Genomic DNA, 17,546 nt, shown 5'->3' with positions numbered 1-17,546 from the left:
TATGTTCAAAGACCTGGATAGATTGCTAGGCAGCCTTCTCAGCTAGGAAAAACCTTGCAAGAAATAGCAGCAAAAGAAAAGTGAATTCATCTTTCTGAGCTTGGTTTTTAATGTGCTTCGATAAGCCTCTCCTCTGTTTTCAGGCCAGCTAAAATAAAGCTGATTAAGCAGTGACATTGTGCAGAGCTTAAGTTCGCCTCAAACTAATGAAGGTCAACATAGAGATCCCACAGAAAAGGAACAGATTATGATTTTTAACATAAACCCATTTGGTAATGAAATCTACAAATCAAAACCTTTCCATGCCCTAGAATGCTCTGGCATGACATTTTTGTCTGTTCATCTAACCTTTATTTTACTGTGTATGTTCTAGTACATATTGATTTGTAAAAGACATTATGAACTGTCAAAAGTAGAAAGTGTATTTTAATAAAGAAGTAATCATTACCCCCTTTACAATGTGCAAATTTAATAGGTTTTTAATGAATTGAATTAAATGCTCTATGCCCCAATAATCTTGCCACTAATGCTGTGATATGTAATTTAAATAGGATAAAATAAAAATGCTTTATGAAACATGTGAATTAAGCCGTATTCTGAAAATGTAATTGAAACAAAAAATAACAATTTCTAACTCTATTCAGTGGATGTGCAACCATAATAGCATACTATATTAGGGATATTAAAGATAGTAGATTTTCAAACTCTTATTTTTACATAGTATGTAGTAAATATACATAGTACAAAGTAATGCTATTAAATATTTATTAAAAAGTTATGTATTAATTTATGTAGGAAAATTTTTCTTTAATTTTACTCAGAAAATAACTATATTCCATGTAAAAGATATGTAATTACACATAATTTTGTTGCCTTAAATGCTGATCTGAACAAATTTTCTTGCAAAAACATATGTTTACAGTCAAACTTCTTGGCATCTCCTTGAGTATGTCCATAAATGCATAAAAAATAGAAATTATTTTTCTGCCCAGATATCAGAAGGAGTCATAAGAGAGAATATAACCTCTAGAGTTCAAGGGTCCTGGCTTCTTCTGACAGTTACTTATTTAACTTATATTAACATACTTGACCTGGACCTTAGTTTCAGTGTCTATAAAATGAGAGGTCTGGAATAAATGTGGTTTCTGATTGTTTGTAGCTTTAAGTTTATGATCCTGTGACTTTTTTCTGTTTTTCTCATTTTGTTCTGGATCTTGATTACATCTGCTTGGGCAACTCTTCTTCCACTGATGCAGAGCAGCAATTTATCAGAAGTTTGTATTTTTGAGAGTGATTGGAGATACTATGGGCATCTAGGTGGCACTGTGGATAGAGTTCCAGGACTAAACTCACGACTCATCTTACTGAATTCAAACTGGCTTTAGAAACTTACTAGCTGAACAAGCCATTTAACTCTATTTGCTTCAATTTCCTCATCTGTAAAATGAACTAGAAAAGGAAATGGCAAGCTACTTCAGTATTTAAAAATAAATAGGGTCATGAAGAGTTGGATGCAATTGAAAAATGACTGAACAACAACCCTGGAGATACTTAAAAGAGGGAGTGATACACCTGTGATCATACAACCAGTATTTCCTACAGATCCAACTTGAATCTATCACTATTTCACAAACTCCTCTTTGCTTGGTTGTGCAAAATGATATTCACTTTAAAGAAATATCTTGTTGACCCATTTAATTTTGGCAATTAGGGTTACATTCATTTATTTTAACAAAGTCTACTCAGAGCAAGTCTGTTATTTCTTTCAGTAGCAGTTTAACACCTAATCATAAGGCACTGCATCAGACATTTGTTCAATCGATTCAACTCAATATGTATTGTTCAGCATTTCATTATTTAACAAATATGTTTTTTTCCCAATAAATTAATCCCTTTCCTCAAAAGCTACCTTAAGAAATCAGTTCCTCCAAAAAGAATATAAACCATATGAACATGTTCTTAATATTGTTTTTCTTCTCTTGAGTTGATGATAAAATGAATACATACACATTCATTTGTATGCAAATATATATATATATAACCTACATAACCTGGCTGTACTTACCTTCCCAGTCTTCTAACATGATATACCTCTCCCCTACGTCATCCTACTTTTCAGTACAGCAATACTGGTTTCCTTATGGTTTCTCCAACCAGGTACTCCATCTCTTAGCTCTAGACCTTTTCTCTGACTGTCCTCCATGCCTGAAATACTCTGCCTCATCATTTCTTAACACTGAGTTTCCTTAAATATCCAGCTAAAAATATCATAACCAATGGGATGTCTTTGCAAAATCTGAATTCTAGTGCCTGACCTCTGCTAATTATTTCCCATTTATCCTGCATTTAGCTTTTTGTATACATTTTTTTTTCACATGTAGTCTTCCGGATTATATTGTAAGCTCCTGGAGTTCAGGGACTGTCTTTTGCTTTTCTCTGTAACCCCAGCCCTTAGCATAATGCCTGGATCAAAGTAGAAATTTCGTAAGTGCTTATTGACTGGGTGATACATGTATGTGTTTTTGTTTGTGCATATATATATATATATATACATATACATATATATGTAGATAGATACATGTGCATATGTGTATAAAATATATGAATGACTATAATTTAATAATTAAAATTAGTGGCTAGTTTGAGACTTAGGAAGGCCTGGGTTCAAATGCTGCCTTTGAAACAAAGTGACTGCATGATCATGGGCAAATCAAGTTACTTGCTACCTTGCATTAGCGATAAGAGTTTCCACATCAGGAATTCCTCACATGTATCACAATATTGGATAAAACAAGATAGACTGATTGATCAATAGACTATTGTTGAGTCATTTCAATGATGTTCAGTGTTAAGTGTGTTGCCGAGGGTCACACACCTAGGAAATGTCTGACCAGATTGGACTCATGAATATTAGTCTTTCTATTGTAACCCCATTGTTTTATCCATTGTGTCAATCCATTAGATAGATAGAGAGACAGACAAATAGATAAACAGAGAGATAAGTTAACAAATAGCTTTATATGGTATCTTTTTTCTATATGCTTTAGAATTATAGTAGAGGTACATCAAGATAATTAACTAGATTAACACTATGAATGCAAAGAACATTAAATATTAGGAAAGCACCAACAATAAACTTTGGGTAGAAAAATTACATTTCACAATCAATAGTGTGACAGGGAGAAAAAGTAGAGTGAGTACTACTAAGTTTGATATCATAAAAGAACAAGCAAATTACATTAAAGTTAATTTGGCAGGGAAGGGATGGTCATGCTTTACATTGGTTAAGGAATAAAACCCTTCATTCATTGCTACAATAGTATCTCCCCTTTATGTCTTATATTCCCAGTTTACTGGAGAAACCCAAGATACAGGGATATGCAGTGCTTTGTTCATAGTTAAAAATGTTATGTATCAGAGTTGTGATATGAAACCAAGTCTCCTTATACTTGAACCAGATTTTTCACCTCTACTAATATCACCTGGTAAGCATTGAATCACTTTTTGAGCATTTTAAAAATAAATAAAATGTGTTTTTATGAAAATATCTGCAGAAGAGTATTAAAAATGGTGAAGATAAAATTTGAAATTCAAATAAATAGGACTGATTTGATTAAATGTATAGATAGGGAAATTGTCTTAATTTATATATGCTTTTGAGAAGCAATTACTTAATTACAATTACTTAATATAGTTTTGTCATCAAATGTGTTATATATTGATTATATACATATATGTATGTATGTTCATATATGTATATGTGTATTTGTATGTATATGTGTGTGTATTCCTTCACTTAGTTAAGAGCTTTTAAGAAATATTTCCAGAATTCTTCAGAATCCTGGATTTAGATAAGCCAAAATAGATGGAATGTGCTTTTCAAAGGAGCTGCACAAGAAGACAGAAAGATTTTGATCATAGTTCAACAGAACACAAAGAATTGATAGACAGATAGATAAAATGATGCTAATTCAGACCTTATTTTGCAATGCATGGAGAAATATATCATCTAATGAATAGCTAAATCCTAAACAATTGATGATATGCATTTTCTAGTATCAAAACAAAGTTTTGGGGAGAGGATTCTGAGAAGATGGTAGAATAAGTTAGAAAATTCCAAACTCTCAAGGTTTTCCTCCACAAAAGAGATAAAGCAACATCTCAGGGCAAATATAGAGTAGTAAAAATAAACAAAAGAATGGACAATGTGAGAAGATCTAAAGAAAAATCCCAGGAGAAGAGGAAGTTTATTTCCTATGAAGAATAAACACCTCCAGGCTAGGGACCACTTGCAAGTGGCAAGTTCTGGGTATAATTGGGTTGAGAGGCTGCCTTGAACCATATCACATAAACTTTTACTCCTGGGATGCTGAGAGGAGTTGGGTATCTGAGCTGGGGAAGACTGAGGAAACCTTTGCTGAGAAGGAATGCCAGACACAACTGTGTTACAGAGACCAGGTCCAGTGAGAAGGAACCAGTACACACCTGGTGAGTGAAGAAGAAGTGGGGCTGGGACACTGTTGGCTGTGGGCACTTACAAGATACTGGGGGTCTTGGTTTGGGTTCAAGGTCAGAGAGAAGAACTGAAGGAGGATCTGAAGTCAGAGGCATCACTCTCCCTGCCCACATTCTTCAGACCCAGAAGTGATTCCAAAAAAAAAGCTATTACAAAAAAATGCACAGGCAAAGGAAAAAAAAATGCAATTATAGAAAGTTACTATAGGAATAGAGAAGACCAGGGTTCATCTTCAGAAGAAGATAGTGAAGCAAAGAAACCCTCTTCCACCCCACGGAGTAATATTAATTGGTCGCCTACTCAAAAAGAATTCATAGAAAAATTTTAAAAGACTTTAAAAATCAAATGAGAGAGATTGAGTGAAAACTAAGAAAAAAGAACAATCCAAAAAAAAAAAAACCAAATAAACAGAACAAAACCAAGAGGACTATGAAAAGAATGTCAACCAATTACAAAACGAGATCTAGAATCTTAAGGAAGAATAAGAATCCTTGAACATCAGAATTGGACAAGGGGAAGCCAGTAAAGTTAGAAAAGACAAAGAAATAACAAAACAAGACTTAAAAAATGAAAAAAATAGAGAATGTGAGACACCTCATAAGAAAATCAACTGATCTGAGAACATATCAAGAAAATAAAATATAAGAATAACCTGACTAGCTGAAAGATATGATCACAAAAAAGAATCTTGATATAATAATACAATAAATAATTAAAGAAAATTATCCTAAAGTATTCAAACAAGAGGGGAAAGCAGAGATACAAAAAATCCACCAATCACCACTTAAAAGAAATACTATGAGGAAAACACACAGGAATAACTTGGTCAAATTCTGAAACATCCAGCTCAAGGATAAATTATTACAAGCAACAAGGAAAGAAAATTACATATGTCAGTGCCACAATTAATCACATAAGACCTAGCAATGGCAACACTAAAAGACCACAATTTTTGGAATGCTCTACATCCAAGAGCAAAAGAACAGTGATGGTGGCCAAAAATATCCTACCCAGCAAAACTAAGCATAATCCTGAATGGAAAAAAATGGATATTTAATGAATTGTCAGCCTTCCAGGACTTTGTTAAACAAAACTGAACTTAATACAAGATTTGACATAAAAGAGCCAAGAGAAACATATGGTACATACCAAAGACCAATAAAGACAGATTATTTACTTTTTGTGCATGTAAAATGTAAACGTATGTCTATGACTGTTATTAGTAATTAGATAATTCATAAGAAAGATTGGGGCAGACCTGCACATGTTGTGACTTCAAAAAGTAAAACATTTCAGGAACAACTAAAGAGAGCAATTGTCTTATACAAATGAAGTGTGAGAGGAAGGACTAATACATATAAATTAGATAACACAGGAGGACTGTTAGTTCTGGAAAACTACTTTCATGAGGAATGAGTTCAAGAAGGAACAATAAAAATATAAAAATATACAAAATATAAATATAAAAATCTTCTAAATTTAGAAAGAAATAAAATGCTTAGGGAATAGAGATGTGGGGATAAATGAAGGATCTTTAGAGCAGAGAGAGAGGGAAATGGTTAAAGGAGGATATAGAAAAGTCTTTAGATGAATGAGAATACGAGGACATGGGAAGATAAGTGAAGGTCCTTGAAGGAGGGGTAGGTTAAGTAATACGATGGCAAGTTAGCTGGTAGAAGTGAAGCAGAGAGACTGGTGTGGCGGGATAGAAAATAAGAGATCTTCACAAACAAAAAAAAGATTAGGAATAATATCTATTAGAGAAAGTATATGTTTATGCATGTATGTGTGTATATATGTATATGTTTATGTATATATAAGTATCAATATATCAATATATTCATGTTTAATTGTAACTTCCAGGGGTGGGGGAGGAAGAGGAGAAAAACAACAAAGTAACAAGTATACAGCAGACAACAAAAGAAAACCTACAAGGAAGCAAAGATGGACAGCTTTCAACAAAATGTGTAGTATTAATATATAGGCTTTCTCTAGATGGATATTTATTGCTATATATTTTGAATCCTTTCATGTTCTGCTATGCACATGACAGCTTTTTAATTCTTATTTTATATTTACATGTTAATATTTAAATTTATAACATGTTCCTTTTTCTTTGCTTATTGTGTATTTAAGCTTTAGTCTTCAAATTTAAAATTTAAAAAAAAATAAAAATAGAATGTGTGGGCTAAGGTGTAGCAAATGACTGATCCCTTCTTCCTAATAAGAAGAATTTTATACCACATTATAAATTTTTTTATTGTTTTTAAGGAAGTGAATTTTATGAAACAAAGGAAACAGTATCTCTGATGCAAAGCATAGAGATATACATTTCTAAATTCACAAAAAGGTATAGACTATAAATTAGCATTTTAAAATGACAGATGCATTTTTTTTTGCAATTCTTAACCTACTTGCAAAAAAAGATTCTCGGCATATACAGTAAGACACAAAAGAGGTTGAAACCAAGAGTCTCCATTTAATTCTGCCTGCTTTTTTTAAAAAAAGAAATGTGTAGTAAATTCTTCATATTACTTGGAAAACTGGCCTAATTGTCTGGACTTCCTTCTGAAGTTATTTTTATTCTCTTCTGTGCAATGAAAACACATGTATCAATGGCATCCCACACCTTTTTTGCATCACTCTTACTATCCTTGATTTTCCTTTGAACCTCTCAAAGATATCCTTTAAAAGTAGGAATTTAAAAAAGTGAAAGTCAAAAGTTTAATAGTGGACATAATCAGTTACTCCTGACAACTAGATATTTCTCTTTTAGCTGAGACAAAAAAAAAATGTTCTTATTGTCCCCTGAAACATGTCCACACACCAAATGCCAACCTAGCATTCTAGACTATCAAGGTCCTTTCGAATCCTTATTCCGTAACTTTTTGAATTAACTACTTCTCCCACCTTTGTATATTCTGAAATTTTTATAAATACGTTTATGCGCTCAGCTAAGTCAATACCAAAAAGATGAACAAGATGAGGCAAAGGAGAGATTCGTGGGGTCATCTTCTATAGACTTTCTTCAAAGACACACCAGATTTCTTAATCTATATTCTGGAGTCAAGTCAATCAGCTAGTTTCAAATCCAATTGAACTATTATTCCCTACAAATATTTCCTTATGCTACACCAGAGTTTCTCCTATATTATGAGAAACTCTTTCAAATGTTTTCCAGAAATCTAGATATATTATATTCATTATATTTTTCACATGTTCCTTGATTGTATAATAATAACAAGAAAAAAAACCACACCTTTGTAAACAAAGGACTATATACTATAAAGCGTTTATTGTCAAAAGTTTGAATTTTGATGTTATTTTGTGTTTTATGCACTATTACTCCATTTCATCTGTCCCTCTGTGAAATAAACTGATTTTTGAGGGCCTATTAAAGATCCTTTGTAAAGTCCGTGATGTAGTTGTTCAGGAAAATGTAGGAGAAGAATGATGGATTAGGATCATGAGAATACAAGCTCCCCTACAAACATCCCAGTAAAATTCTAAAAAGGCACCAGATTGAAATAAAAAAAAAATGAAAATGAGCCATAAACTTCTCTCCCTCAGTCCGAGGCTTAAAACAATGCTTTCAGGAGGACAATATAAACAAAAAGAGACCTTGAAATATAATGTTGCACACACAAAAATATAATCAAAACCAACCTATCTGGAAATAACTAGCTAAGTACACACACATAACCATAGACAAATACAAAATAGAAATATATAAAACATATGCACATGCATATACGCATATACATATATATACACATACACATATTCATACAAACAAAAATATAAATATATAACTATACATATATACACATACATACATACATACATATATATACACACACACAAATACCCTTACAAGCATATACACATACATACATGTATATACATGTACATATATATGTGTTTGTGCATGTGTGTGTTTCTGTATAATATGTTAGTGGCAGGCTTGAATCTCATCTTTCTTGTCCCCAATCTTGGCTCTTTCTCTATTACATCAAACAGCTTTCATGTTCTTGCTAACAGTCAATATGAACAGAGCTACATCCATTTGAAATTCTGAAGTTTTTATTATCATTTCTAAACTAAATACAACTCAAAGTTTTCATTAAATGGGACAGGAGATGGAGATTGTTGACTAAGGTTTACAGTAATAGAAGTCATAGATTAGAGAAGATTCAAATAAGTCTTTGAACTTTTTGTTCCCATTTGATTACTGACATACTTAAAAGGTCAGATCTACATTTAGGGAAATATGATAAACTAAAGAATGGCAGAATCAATGGTAAGTTTGCTGTGCCCATCTTAACAAATGGTAGTAATCATTACATGTTCAATAAAAATCCTTCAAAATACTTACAGTTGTGACACCACTGAATTGATTACAATTGATTAACTGTAATAAATGATGCCACCTTTGGCCTTGCCACACCAGATCTCAAGTTTGTATTATAAGGCATCAATCATCAAAACCACTTGATCCTGGTTAAAAATAGAGGGGTAGATCAGTAAAATAAGTTAGGTATACAAGACAATAGTTAGTGATTATAGTAGTCTACTGTTTGAGAAAACTAAGGACCCCAGCTTCTGAGATAACAACTCTTGACAAAACTCTTTGAGAAAAACTGTTGGGAAAACTACAAAATTGTGTCTGGAAATTGGGCATAGATCAGTGCCTGACACTATAAACCAGAATAAATTCCAAATGTGGACATGATTTGGATATGAAGGCTAATACTATAAACAAATTAGGGGAGCAAGGAATATTATATTTATAAGATTTTTTTTTTCGAGGGCATTTTTATAATGTTAGTGCAGGACAGATCATCCCATCAGAGGATGGATTGGTCCATTCTTTTTAGGGTCACAATCTTTTTTTTTTTTTTTTTTTTTTTTTTAACATTTATTTTCACACAATTTTGGGTTACAATTTTTCTCCCCTTTTTTCCCCTCCCCCCCCCAGACCCAAGCTTTCTAATTGCCCCTGTGACCTATCTGCTCTCTCCTCTATCCTCCCTCCCTGCCCTTGTCTCCATCTTCTCTTTTGTCCTGTAGGGCCGGATAGCTTTCATGACCCCTTAACCTGTATTTCTTGTTACCCAGTGGTAAGAACATTATATTTGGTCCTAACACTTTGAGTTCCTACCAGGCCTAGAGGCCTGTGGGCTACCCGAGTCTTCCCTTACCTCTATCGGAGGTCTTCGGCTGGCCAAACCGGATGCTTGTATGAGAGAAAGGACGTTCCAGAGTCGAACAAGGGTTGAGCTTTATTTCAGGGTCTAGTTACAAGTGCAGGGGAATTCTTCCTTAGGAGGGAGCGAAGAATCTCCCAAGGAGGCAAAGATCTTACAATAAGAGATTGGAAGTAGAAGTATAAGTGGGGAGAGAGGGGGAGGGGAGAGAGGAGAGAGGAAAAGCGGAGCCTTGTTGTCCTCACACGTGGCCCCTCCGCCCAAGAGAGCTTTCAGGCTTTCCTGATCCTACTTAAGCTCTCCAGCCGCATAGTTTGCATCTGAATACCGTGCTGTTAGGTGTACCCAGATCCGGGACAATCTCGAGGGCGGGGAGAGCTCTCTCCCATCACGTCTCTCACAGGAAGAGGCGGAAATACACGAGATACCTCGGTTCCCCTCGATTCCCAGTCGTTTCCTGGGGGGTCTCGTGAGAACTCTAAGATTTAGAAGTTCCCACCTTTACCCGCCCGAGACTGTCCACATGGAATTGAGCTTCCATCCCCAGCAAGTTCCGACTTCTTTAGCTCCCTCCCTCTCTACCCCTTCCCCTTGGAAGACAGGCAGTTCAATATAGGCCATATCTGTTTAGTTTTGCAAATGATTTCCATACTAGTTGTGTTGTATAGGCCTAACTATATTTCCCTCCGTCCTGTCCTGTCCCCCATTACTTCTGTTTTCTTATGGTCCTTTCCCTCCCCATGAGTGTCGACCTCATATTGCATTCTCCTCCCCATGCCCTCCCCTCTATCCTCCCCCCCATCCTGCTTGTGCCCCTGTCCCCCACTCTCCTGTATTATGAGATAGGTTTTCCTATCAGAATGAGTGTGCATTGTATTCTTTCCTTTAGTGGAATGTGATGAGAGTAGACCTCGTGTTTTTCTCGTGACTCCCCTCTTTATCCCACCACTAATAAGTCTTTTGCTTGCCTCTTTTATGAGAGATAATTTGCCCCATATAATTTCTTCCTTTCTCCTCCCAATATTTCTCTCTCACTGCTTGATTTCATTTTGTTTTGTTTTGTTTTTTTCTTTTTAGTATATGATCCCATCCTCTTCAATTCACTCTGTGCACTCTGTCTCTATGTATGTGTACGTGTGCATGTGTGTGTGTGTGTGTGTGTGTGTGTGTGTGTGTGTACTCCCACCCAGTGCCCAGATACTGAAATGTTTCAAGAGTTATAAATATTGTCTTTCTATGTAGGAATGTAAACAGTTCAACTTTAGTAAGTCCCTTATGATTTCTCTTTGCTGTTCGCCTTTTCATGGTTCTCTTCATTCTTGTGTTAGAAAGTCAAATTTTCTTTCCAGCTCTGGTCTTTTCATCAGGAAAATTTGAAAGTCTTCTATTCCATTGAAAGACCATTTTTTCTCCTGAAGTATTATAGTCAGTTTTGCTGGGTAGGTGATTCTTGGCTTCAGTCCTAGTTCCTTTGACTTCTGGAATATCCTATTCCATTCCCTTCTATCCCTCAATGTAGAAGGTGCCAGGTCTTGTACTATCCTGATTGTATTTCCACAATACTTGAATTGTTTCTTTCTAGCTGCTTGCAATATTTTCTCTTTCACCTGGGAATTCTGGAATTTGGCCACAATGCTCCTAGGAGTTTCTCTTTTTGGATCTCTTTCATGCGGTGTTCTGCAGATTCCTTGAATATTTATTTTGCCTTCTGGTTCTAGAATCTCAGGGCAGTTTTCCTTGATAATTTCATGGAAGATGATGTCTAGGCTCTTCTTTTGATCATGGTTTTCAGGTAGTCCCAGAATTTTTACATTGTCTCTGCTGATTCTATTTTCCAGGTCAGTTGTTTTTCCAGTAAGATATTTCACATTATCTTCCATTTTTCCAATCTGCGAGGTATGTTCTGAGATATCTGTCTTTCTCGAAAAGTCCAAAGCTTCCATCTGTACCATTCCAGATTTGAAAGATCTATTTTCTTCAGTGAGCTTTTGAATCTCCTTTTCCATTTGGTTAATTCTGCTTTTGAAAGCATTCTTCTCCTCATTGGCCCCTTGCACCTCCCTTGCCAGCTGAGTTAGGCTAGTTCTCAAGGTGCCAATTTCTTCAAGATTTTTTTGGTTCTCCTTTAGCAGGGAGCTGATCTGTTTTTCATGCTTCTCCCTTATCCCTCTCATTTCCCTTCCCAGTCTTTCCTCCACCTCTCTAACTTGATTTTCAAAATTCTTCTTGAGCTCTTCCATGGCCCGAGCCCATTGGGTGGGCTGGGACACAGAATCCTCGATTTCTGTGTCTTTGCCTGATGGCAAGCCTTGTTCTCCCCCATCAGAAAGGAAGGGAGGAAGTGTTTTTTCTCCGATAAAGTACCCTTCAATAGTTTTATTTCTTTTCCCTTTTCTTGGCATTTTCTCCACCTAGTGGCCTGACCTCTGAATGTTCTCCTCACACCCACCTCGCCTCCTGGTCCTCCCAGCCAGCTTTTGGGGACTGAGATTCAAATGCTGCTCCCCACCTTAGGATTTTTGGTGGGGGCAGGGCTGTTATTCAGTGTTAAATTAGGCTCAGGTGCTGAGGTCAGGGGCAGGGCCGCCTCTCTGACTCAATTCCCTCAGGGGGTTTATGCACAGACCTTCCACAATGGATCCAGGCTCCCGCTCGCTTGGGGAGCCCCCCATCCGCAGCCACCTCTCAGCCCCCACCTCCCAGGGGGGCCCGAGCCTTGGGGGCACCTCACTCCCCTCTCAACCTGCCAAAGAGACTCTCTCACCTACCCCCGTCAGTCACCTGTTGGTGGGGGCGCCCGTGCTGCCGCTGAAGATCCCGCCTCCGGAGCCCTTTCAGATCTGTGCCTCTCGGAGCCGTGGCCACCGCCGCCGCTGCAGGTCCGGGCTGGGCACCGTGTCTGCAGCGCGACGGACCTTTTGCGAGAGGTTTGCTGGTCCCTTTGTGGGTGGGGAGACCGGCGTGGCCGCTGGAGATCCCGTCCCGTAGACCTCTCGGATCTTTCTCTCACAGTGTCGCTGCCGTGGTATGGTTGCTCTCTGCTACCTGCCCTGGCACCCAGTCCACGGCGCGAAGGACCCCCCGTGAGAGGTTTGCAGGTCTCTCCGGAACAGAAATCTCCCTCGCTCCAATATTCCATGGTCTCTGGGTGCAGAATTCGCCCTGGGTTAGTACCCTCTGCCGTTCTGTGGTTTGTGGGTTCAGAGCTATGTGTATGTGCGTCTTTCTACTTCGCCATCTTGGCTCAGCCTTTATTTATAAGATTTATGGAGAATGGAGAAATTTATGACCAAATAAGAGATCAAGAGCATTATGAAATGTGAAATGGATCACTTTGATTACATTAAATTGAAAAATTTGTGCATAAATCAAGCCAGTGGAACCAAGATGCAGAGCACAGTAGAAAATTGGGAAAAAATTTTACAACTAGTGTGTGTGATAAAGGCCTCGTTTCTAAAATACATAGAGAAGTGAGTTAAATTTACAAGAATACAAGTCATTCCCCAATTGGTAAATGGCCAAAGGATATGAACAGGCAATTTTCAGAGGAACAAATTAAAGGTATCTATAGACATATGGAAAAATGCTGTAAATCACTATTGATTAGAGAGATGCAAATCAAAACAACTCTGAGGTACCACATCACACCTATCAGATTGGCTAACATGACAAAACTAGAAGATGATAAATGTTGGAGAAGATGTGGAAGAACTGGAACTTTAATTCATTGTTGATGAAGCTATGAGTTGATTCAACCATTCTGGAGAGCAATTTAGAATCGTGCCCAAAGGGCTATAAAAATGTACATACCCTTTGACCCAACAATATGACTTCTGGGAGTCTATCCCAAAGAGATCATAGAAATGGGAAAAGGACCCACATGTGCAAAAATATTTATAGCAGCTCTTTTTGCGGTGGCCAAGAACTGCAAGTTGAGGGGACGCTTATCAATTGAGGAATGGCTGAACAAGTTGTGGTATATGAATGTAATGGAATACTGTAATGGAATACTATTGTGCTATAAGAAATGATGTACAGGAGGACTTCAGAACAACCTGGAAAGACTTATATGAACCATTGCTGAGTGAAATGAGCAGAACCAGGAGAAAATTATACACAGTAATAGCCACGATGTGCGAAGACTGTCTCTAATAGACTTAGCCCTTCACAGCAACACAAGGACCAAAACTATTTCTGAAGAACTCTTGATGCAAAATACCATCCACATCCAGAGAAAGAACTATAGAGTTAGCACACAGAAAACAACTGCCAAATTCCTTTTATGACAAAAGGGAGTGGAATATCTAAGCCAAGGAGAGCAAAAACAAAGAAAGAAGACGCTCTCTCTCTCTCTCTCTCTCTCTCTCTCACTCTCTCTCTCTCTCTCTCTCTCTCTCTCTCTCTCTCTCGATATATATATATATATATATGTAATATGTGTGCATGTATATATTTGGGTGCATATGAGACCAATTTCCTTAATGGATATTGATAAAAGAATTAATAAAATGCTAGCAGGGAGATTAAATCATATACTGTGACCAGGAGAGATTTATACTGAGTGCAGTGGTGATTCAATATTAGGAAACCTATTGGCCATATAAATTTTCCATATAAATTTGGCCATATAAATTGGCCAAATAAATGGCCATATAAATAGCAAGATAATAATAGACCAACAGATGTAAAAAAATAAAAAACAATTTTTTTGACAAAATACAGCTGTCATTCCTATTTTAAAATAATATCTGAGGCCTAAGGCCTCATCTAATGATTACCCACATCTAAGGATTGAAACTTAATAATAATATTACGCTGCCAAAATAAAATAATATAAATTAAAAATAGAAATGAATAAGCAAAGGAGAAAAAAAGAACCTGACCCTTGTTATCTACTTTGGTATTAAAGAAAATCTGGCTTCATATTCAGAGGACAATAGTGATACAAGAAAGCCACTCCTACCCTAAAGATCAACATCAAATTATCACAAGCCCCAAAAGAAATCTTGGAAGAACTTAAAAAGGAATTCAAAAACCAAATAAGAGATGAGGAAACACTAGGAAAAATAAAAGCAATTGAAGAAAATTATGAAAATGTTATCCAGTTAGAAAAAGAGAAACAAAATCTTAAGCAAGAAAATAACTCTTTGAATACTAGAATCAGGCAAGTGAAATGGCTTGACTTTATAAGACACCAAGAAACAATAAAACTAGAAAAAAATTGAAGAGAATCTGAAACTTCTCATTAGAAAAAGCACTGACCTGGAGAACAGATTGAAGAGAGACAACATAAGAAATATTGAACTACCTAACAGTTATAATTTTAAAAATAATCTGGAAATATTACAAGAAATTAAGGAAAATCCCCCCAAAATCTAGAACAAGAAGGTAAAGTGGAAATAGAAAGAGTACACTGATCACCACTTGAAAGAGATCCAAGGAAGAAAACTGACAGGAGTTTCATAGCTAAGTTTCAAAATTTCCTGGTTAAAGAGAAAATACTGCAAGCAATTGGAACAAAAAGCAATTTCAATATTATGGAAAAATAATCAGTATTTCATAAGTACTAGCAGCTTCTATACTACAAGACTGTAGACCTTAGAACATTATATTCTGAAGAACGCAGGAGCTGTGGTTGCATCCAAGAATAATTTATCCCAGCAAAGTTGATTATTATCCTGAAATGTGTGTGTGTGTGTGTGTGTGTGTGTGTGTATACATATACATACACATTTGATGAATTGAAAGAGTTTCAGGTATTTGTTATAAAAAATGTCTACAATTCAATGGAAAATTTGATATAAAATCTCCAGAAGAAATGTAAGGAATTAATTAAAGATTAATTATATGGCAATAACAAATGTTAAACTGTTTACTTAAGATATATGAAAATGTTTTCAGTATTCTTAAAACTGTCATCATTACTAAGTTAGTTTGAAAGAAGGGGCATGGCTGAGTGAGTAAGATCGGGTGATTCTAAAATAAATTGGTAGGAATAGGTAAAGAAAGGAGTAATTATCTTATAAAATGGGGTGTGGAGGGAGGAACTAATACAAAGGAAACAGGGCTGGGGATCTGATAATGTTGGAATCTTACCTCACCTGGGTTGAAGAGTAAGCAAAGTGTACATCTAATGGGGTTCAGAAGAAGTGAGAAAATTGGAGGGTAGGATGGAGGAGAGACTTAAAATGTTGTAGAGAATAGGAATAGGAAGGTCAGGGGAGATATTAAGGGGAAATTTTAGAGAGATAGATAAAATAAGGATAAAAGGGTAAAGGGGAAAAATATGGATAACAGAGATAGGGTAAAAAACAAGGCAGAAAAGGAAAATAGTAAAAATAAGATGGAGGAAAATTCACAAATAGTAATTAGAACTTTTTCAAATTCACAAGAATAAAAGTCATTCTCTAATTGAAAATAGTCAAAAGGTATGAACAGTTTTCCAATGAAGAAATCTAAACAATTTATAGGCATATCAAATGCTCAAAACTGTTATTGATTAGAGAACTACAGATTAAAGCTCTGAGATCCAGCTCATACCTATCAGATCAGCTAACATAACAGAAAAAGAAAATGAAATGTACAGGATTCAAGGTAGAAAAGTAAACACAAATAGGCTTTTGGTGGAGTTTTGAACTCATCCAACCATTCTGGATAATAATTTAGAACTATATCCAATGGACTCTAAAACCATGCACAACATTTTACCCAGCAATAAAACTAATCAATCTGTATCTTAAGGAGATAAAAAAGGGGGTGGGAGACCTATTTGTACAAAAATATATATAGCAACTCTTTTTCTGGTGTCAAAAAATTGGAAAGTGAGAGTGTGCTCATGGAGAAGGGCTGAATAAATTGTAGTACATGATTATGATGGAATACTGTTGTGCTGTAAGAAATGAAGAGTGGCATGGTTTAAGAAAAGCCTATGAAGATTTGTATGAACTGAAGCGAAGTGAAGTGAGCAGAACCAGGACAACATTCTATATAGTAGAATTGCTGTATAGCAATATTACAAGGTTGATAAACTGTGAAAGACTTATCTGATCTGATCAAGATAATGATCCAAGGTAATTCCAAAAAACCTACAATGAAAAAAAACACTATCAATTTCTAGACAGGTAACTGATGAACTATGAACTCTGAATATAGATTGCACCATACATTTTTAACTTAATTTATTTATCTTTTGTAATTTATTTTTTTAATTTTTCAATATGCCTAATATGGAAATGTGTTTTACATCACTATCTATATATGAGTATTATATATATACATATATATGTATAAAATATCATATTGCTTGCCTTCTTGGGTGGTGGAGGGAGGGAAGAAATAGAATTTGGAGGACAAAATGAAAAAAAATGAATGGTAATTTTATATTTAAACTGAAAATATTTAATTAAATACAATACATTTCTAAGACCATTATTTTCATAACTATTTCTTCATTTTTAAAATTTTGATATATATATATATATGTATGTATACACACATATACATGTGCATATATGTGTGTGTAAATAATATAGTTTGGGAACTATTGTGAAGGTGGAAAAATGCCTTTTTGTAACTGAATAAGAGTAGTGAGCTATCAGCTTTTCTGTAATAGACGATGAATACTGTAGAATAACTAGAGATGTAGAGAAAACAACAGGGGTAATGTGATCATCATCCTGCTCCCCCATGCAATTTCTTCTGTTAATTTTCTCTTTTTAAAAATGCTTTTGCTCACGTATTGAGGAGTTTGTAAGTATTTGTTATGGTGGAATATTTTAAAAAGTGTCTTTAAGGTTTTTTTACAGATCCGTGTTGTGTCTGGA

This window comes from Notamacropus eugenii, chromosome 2, assembly GCF_028372415.1.
Source record: "Notamacropus eugenii isolate mMacEug1 chromosome 2, mMacEug1.pri_v2, whole genome shotgun sequence".
NCBI classification, from domain to species: Eukaryota; Metazoa; Chordata; class Mammalia; order Diprotodontia; family Macropodidae; genus Notamacropus; species Notamacropus eugenii.
The sequence above is the reverse complement of the archived record's forward strand: the minus strand, read 5'-3'. Positions refer to the sequence as shown.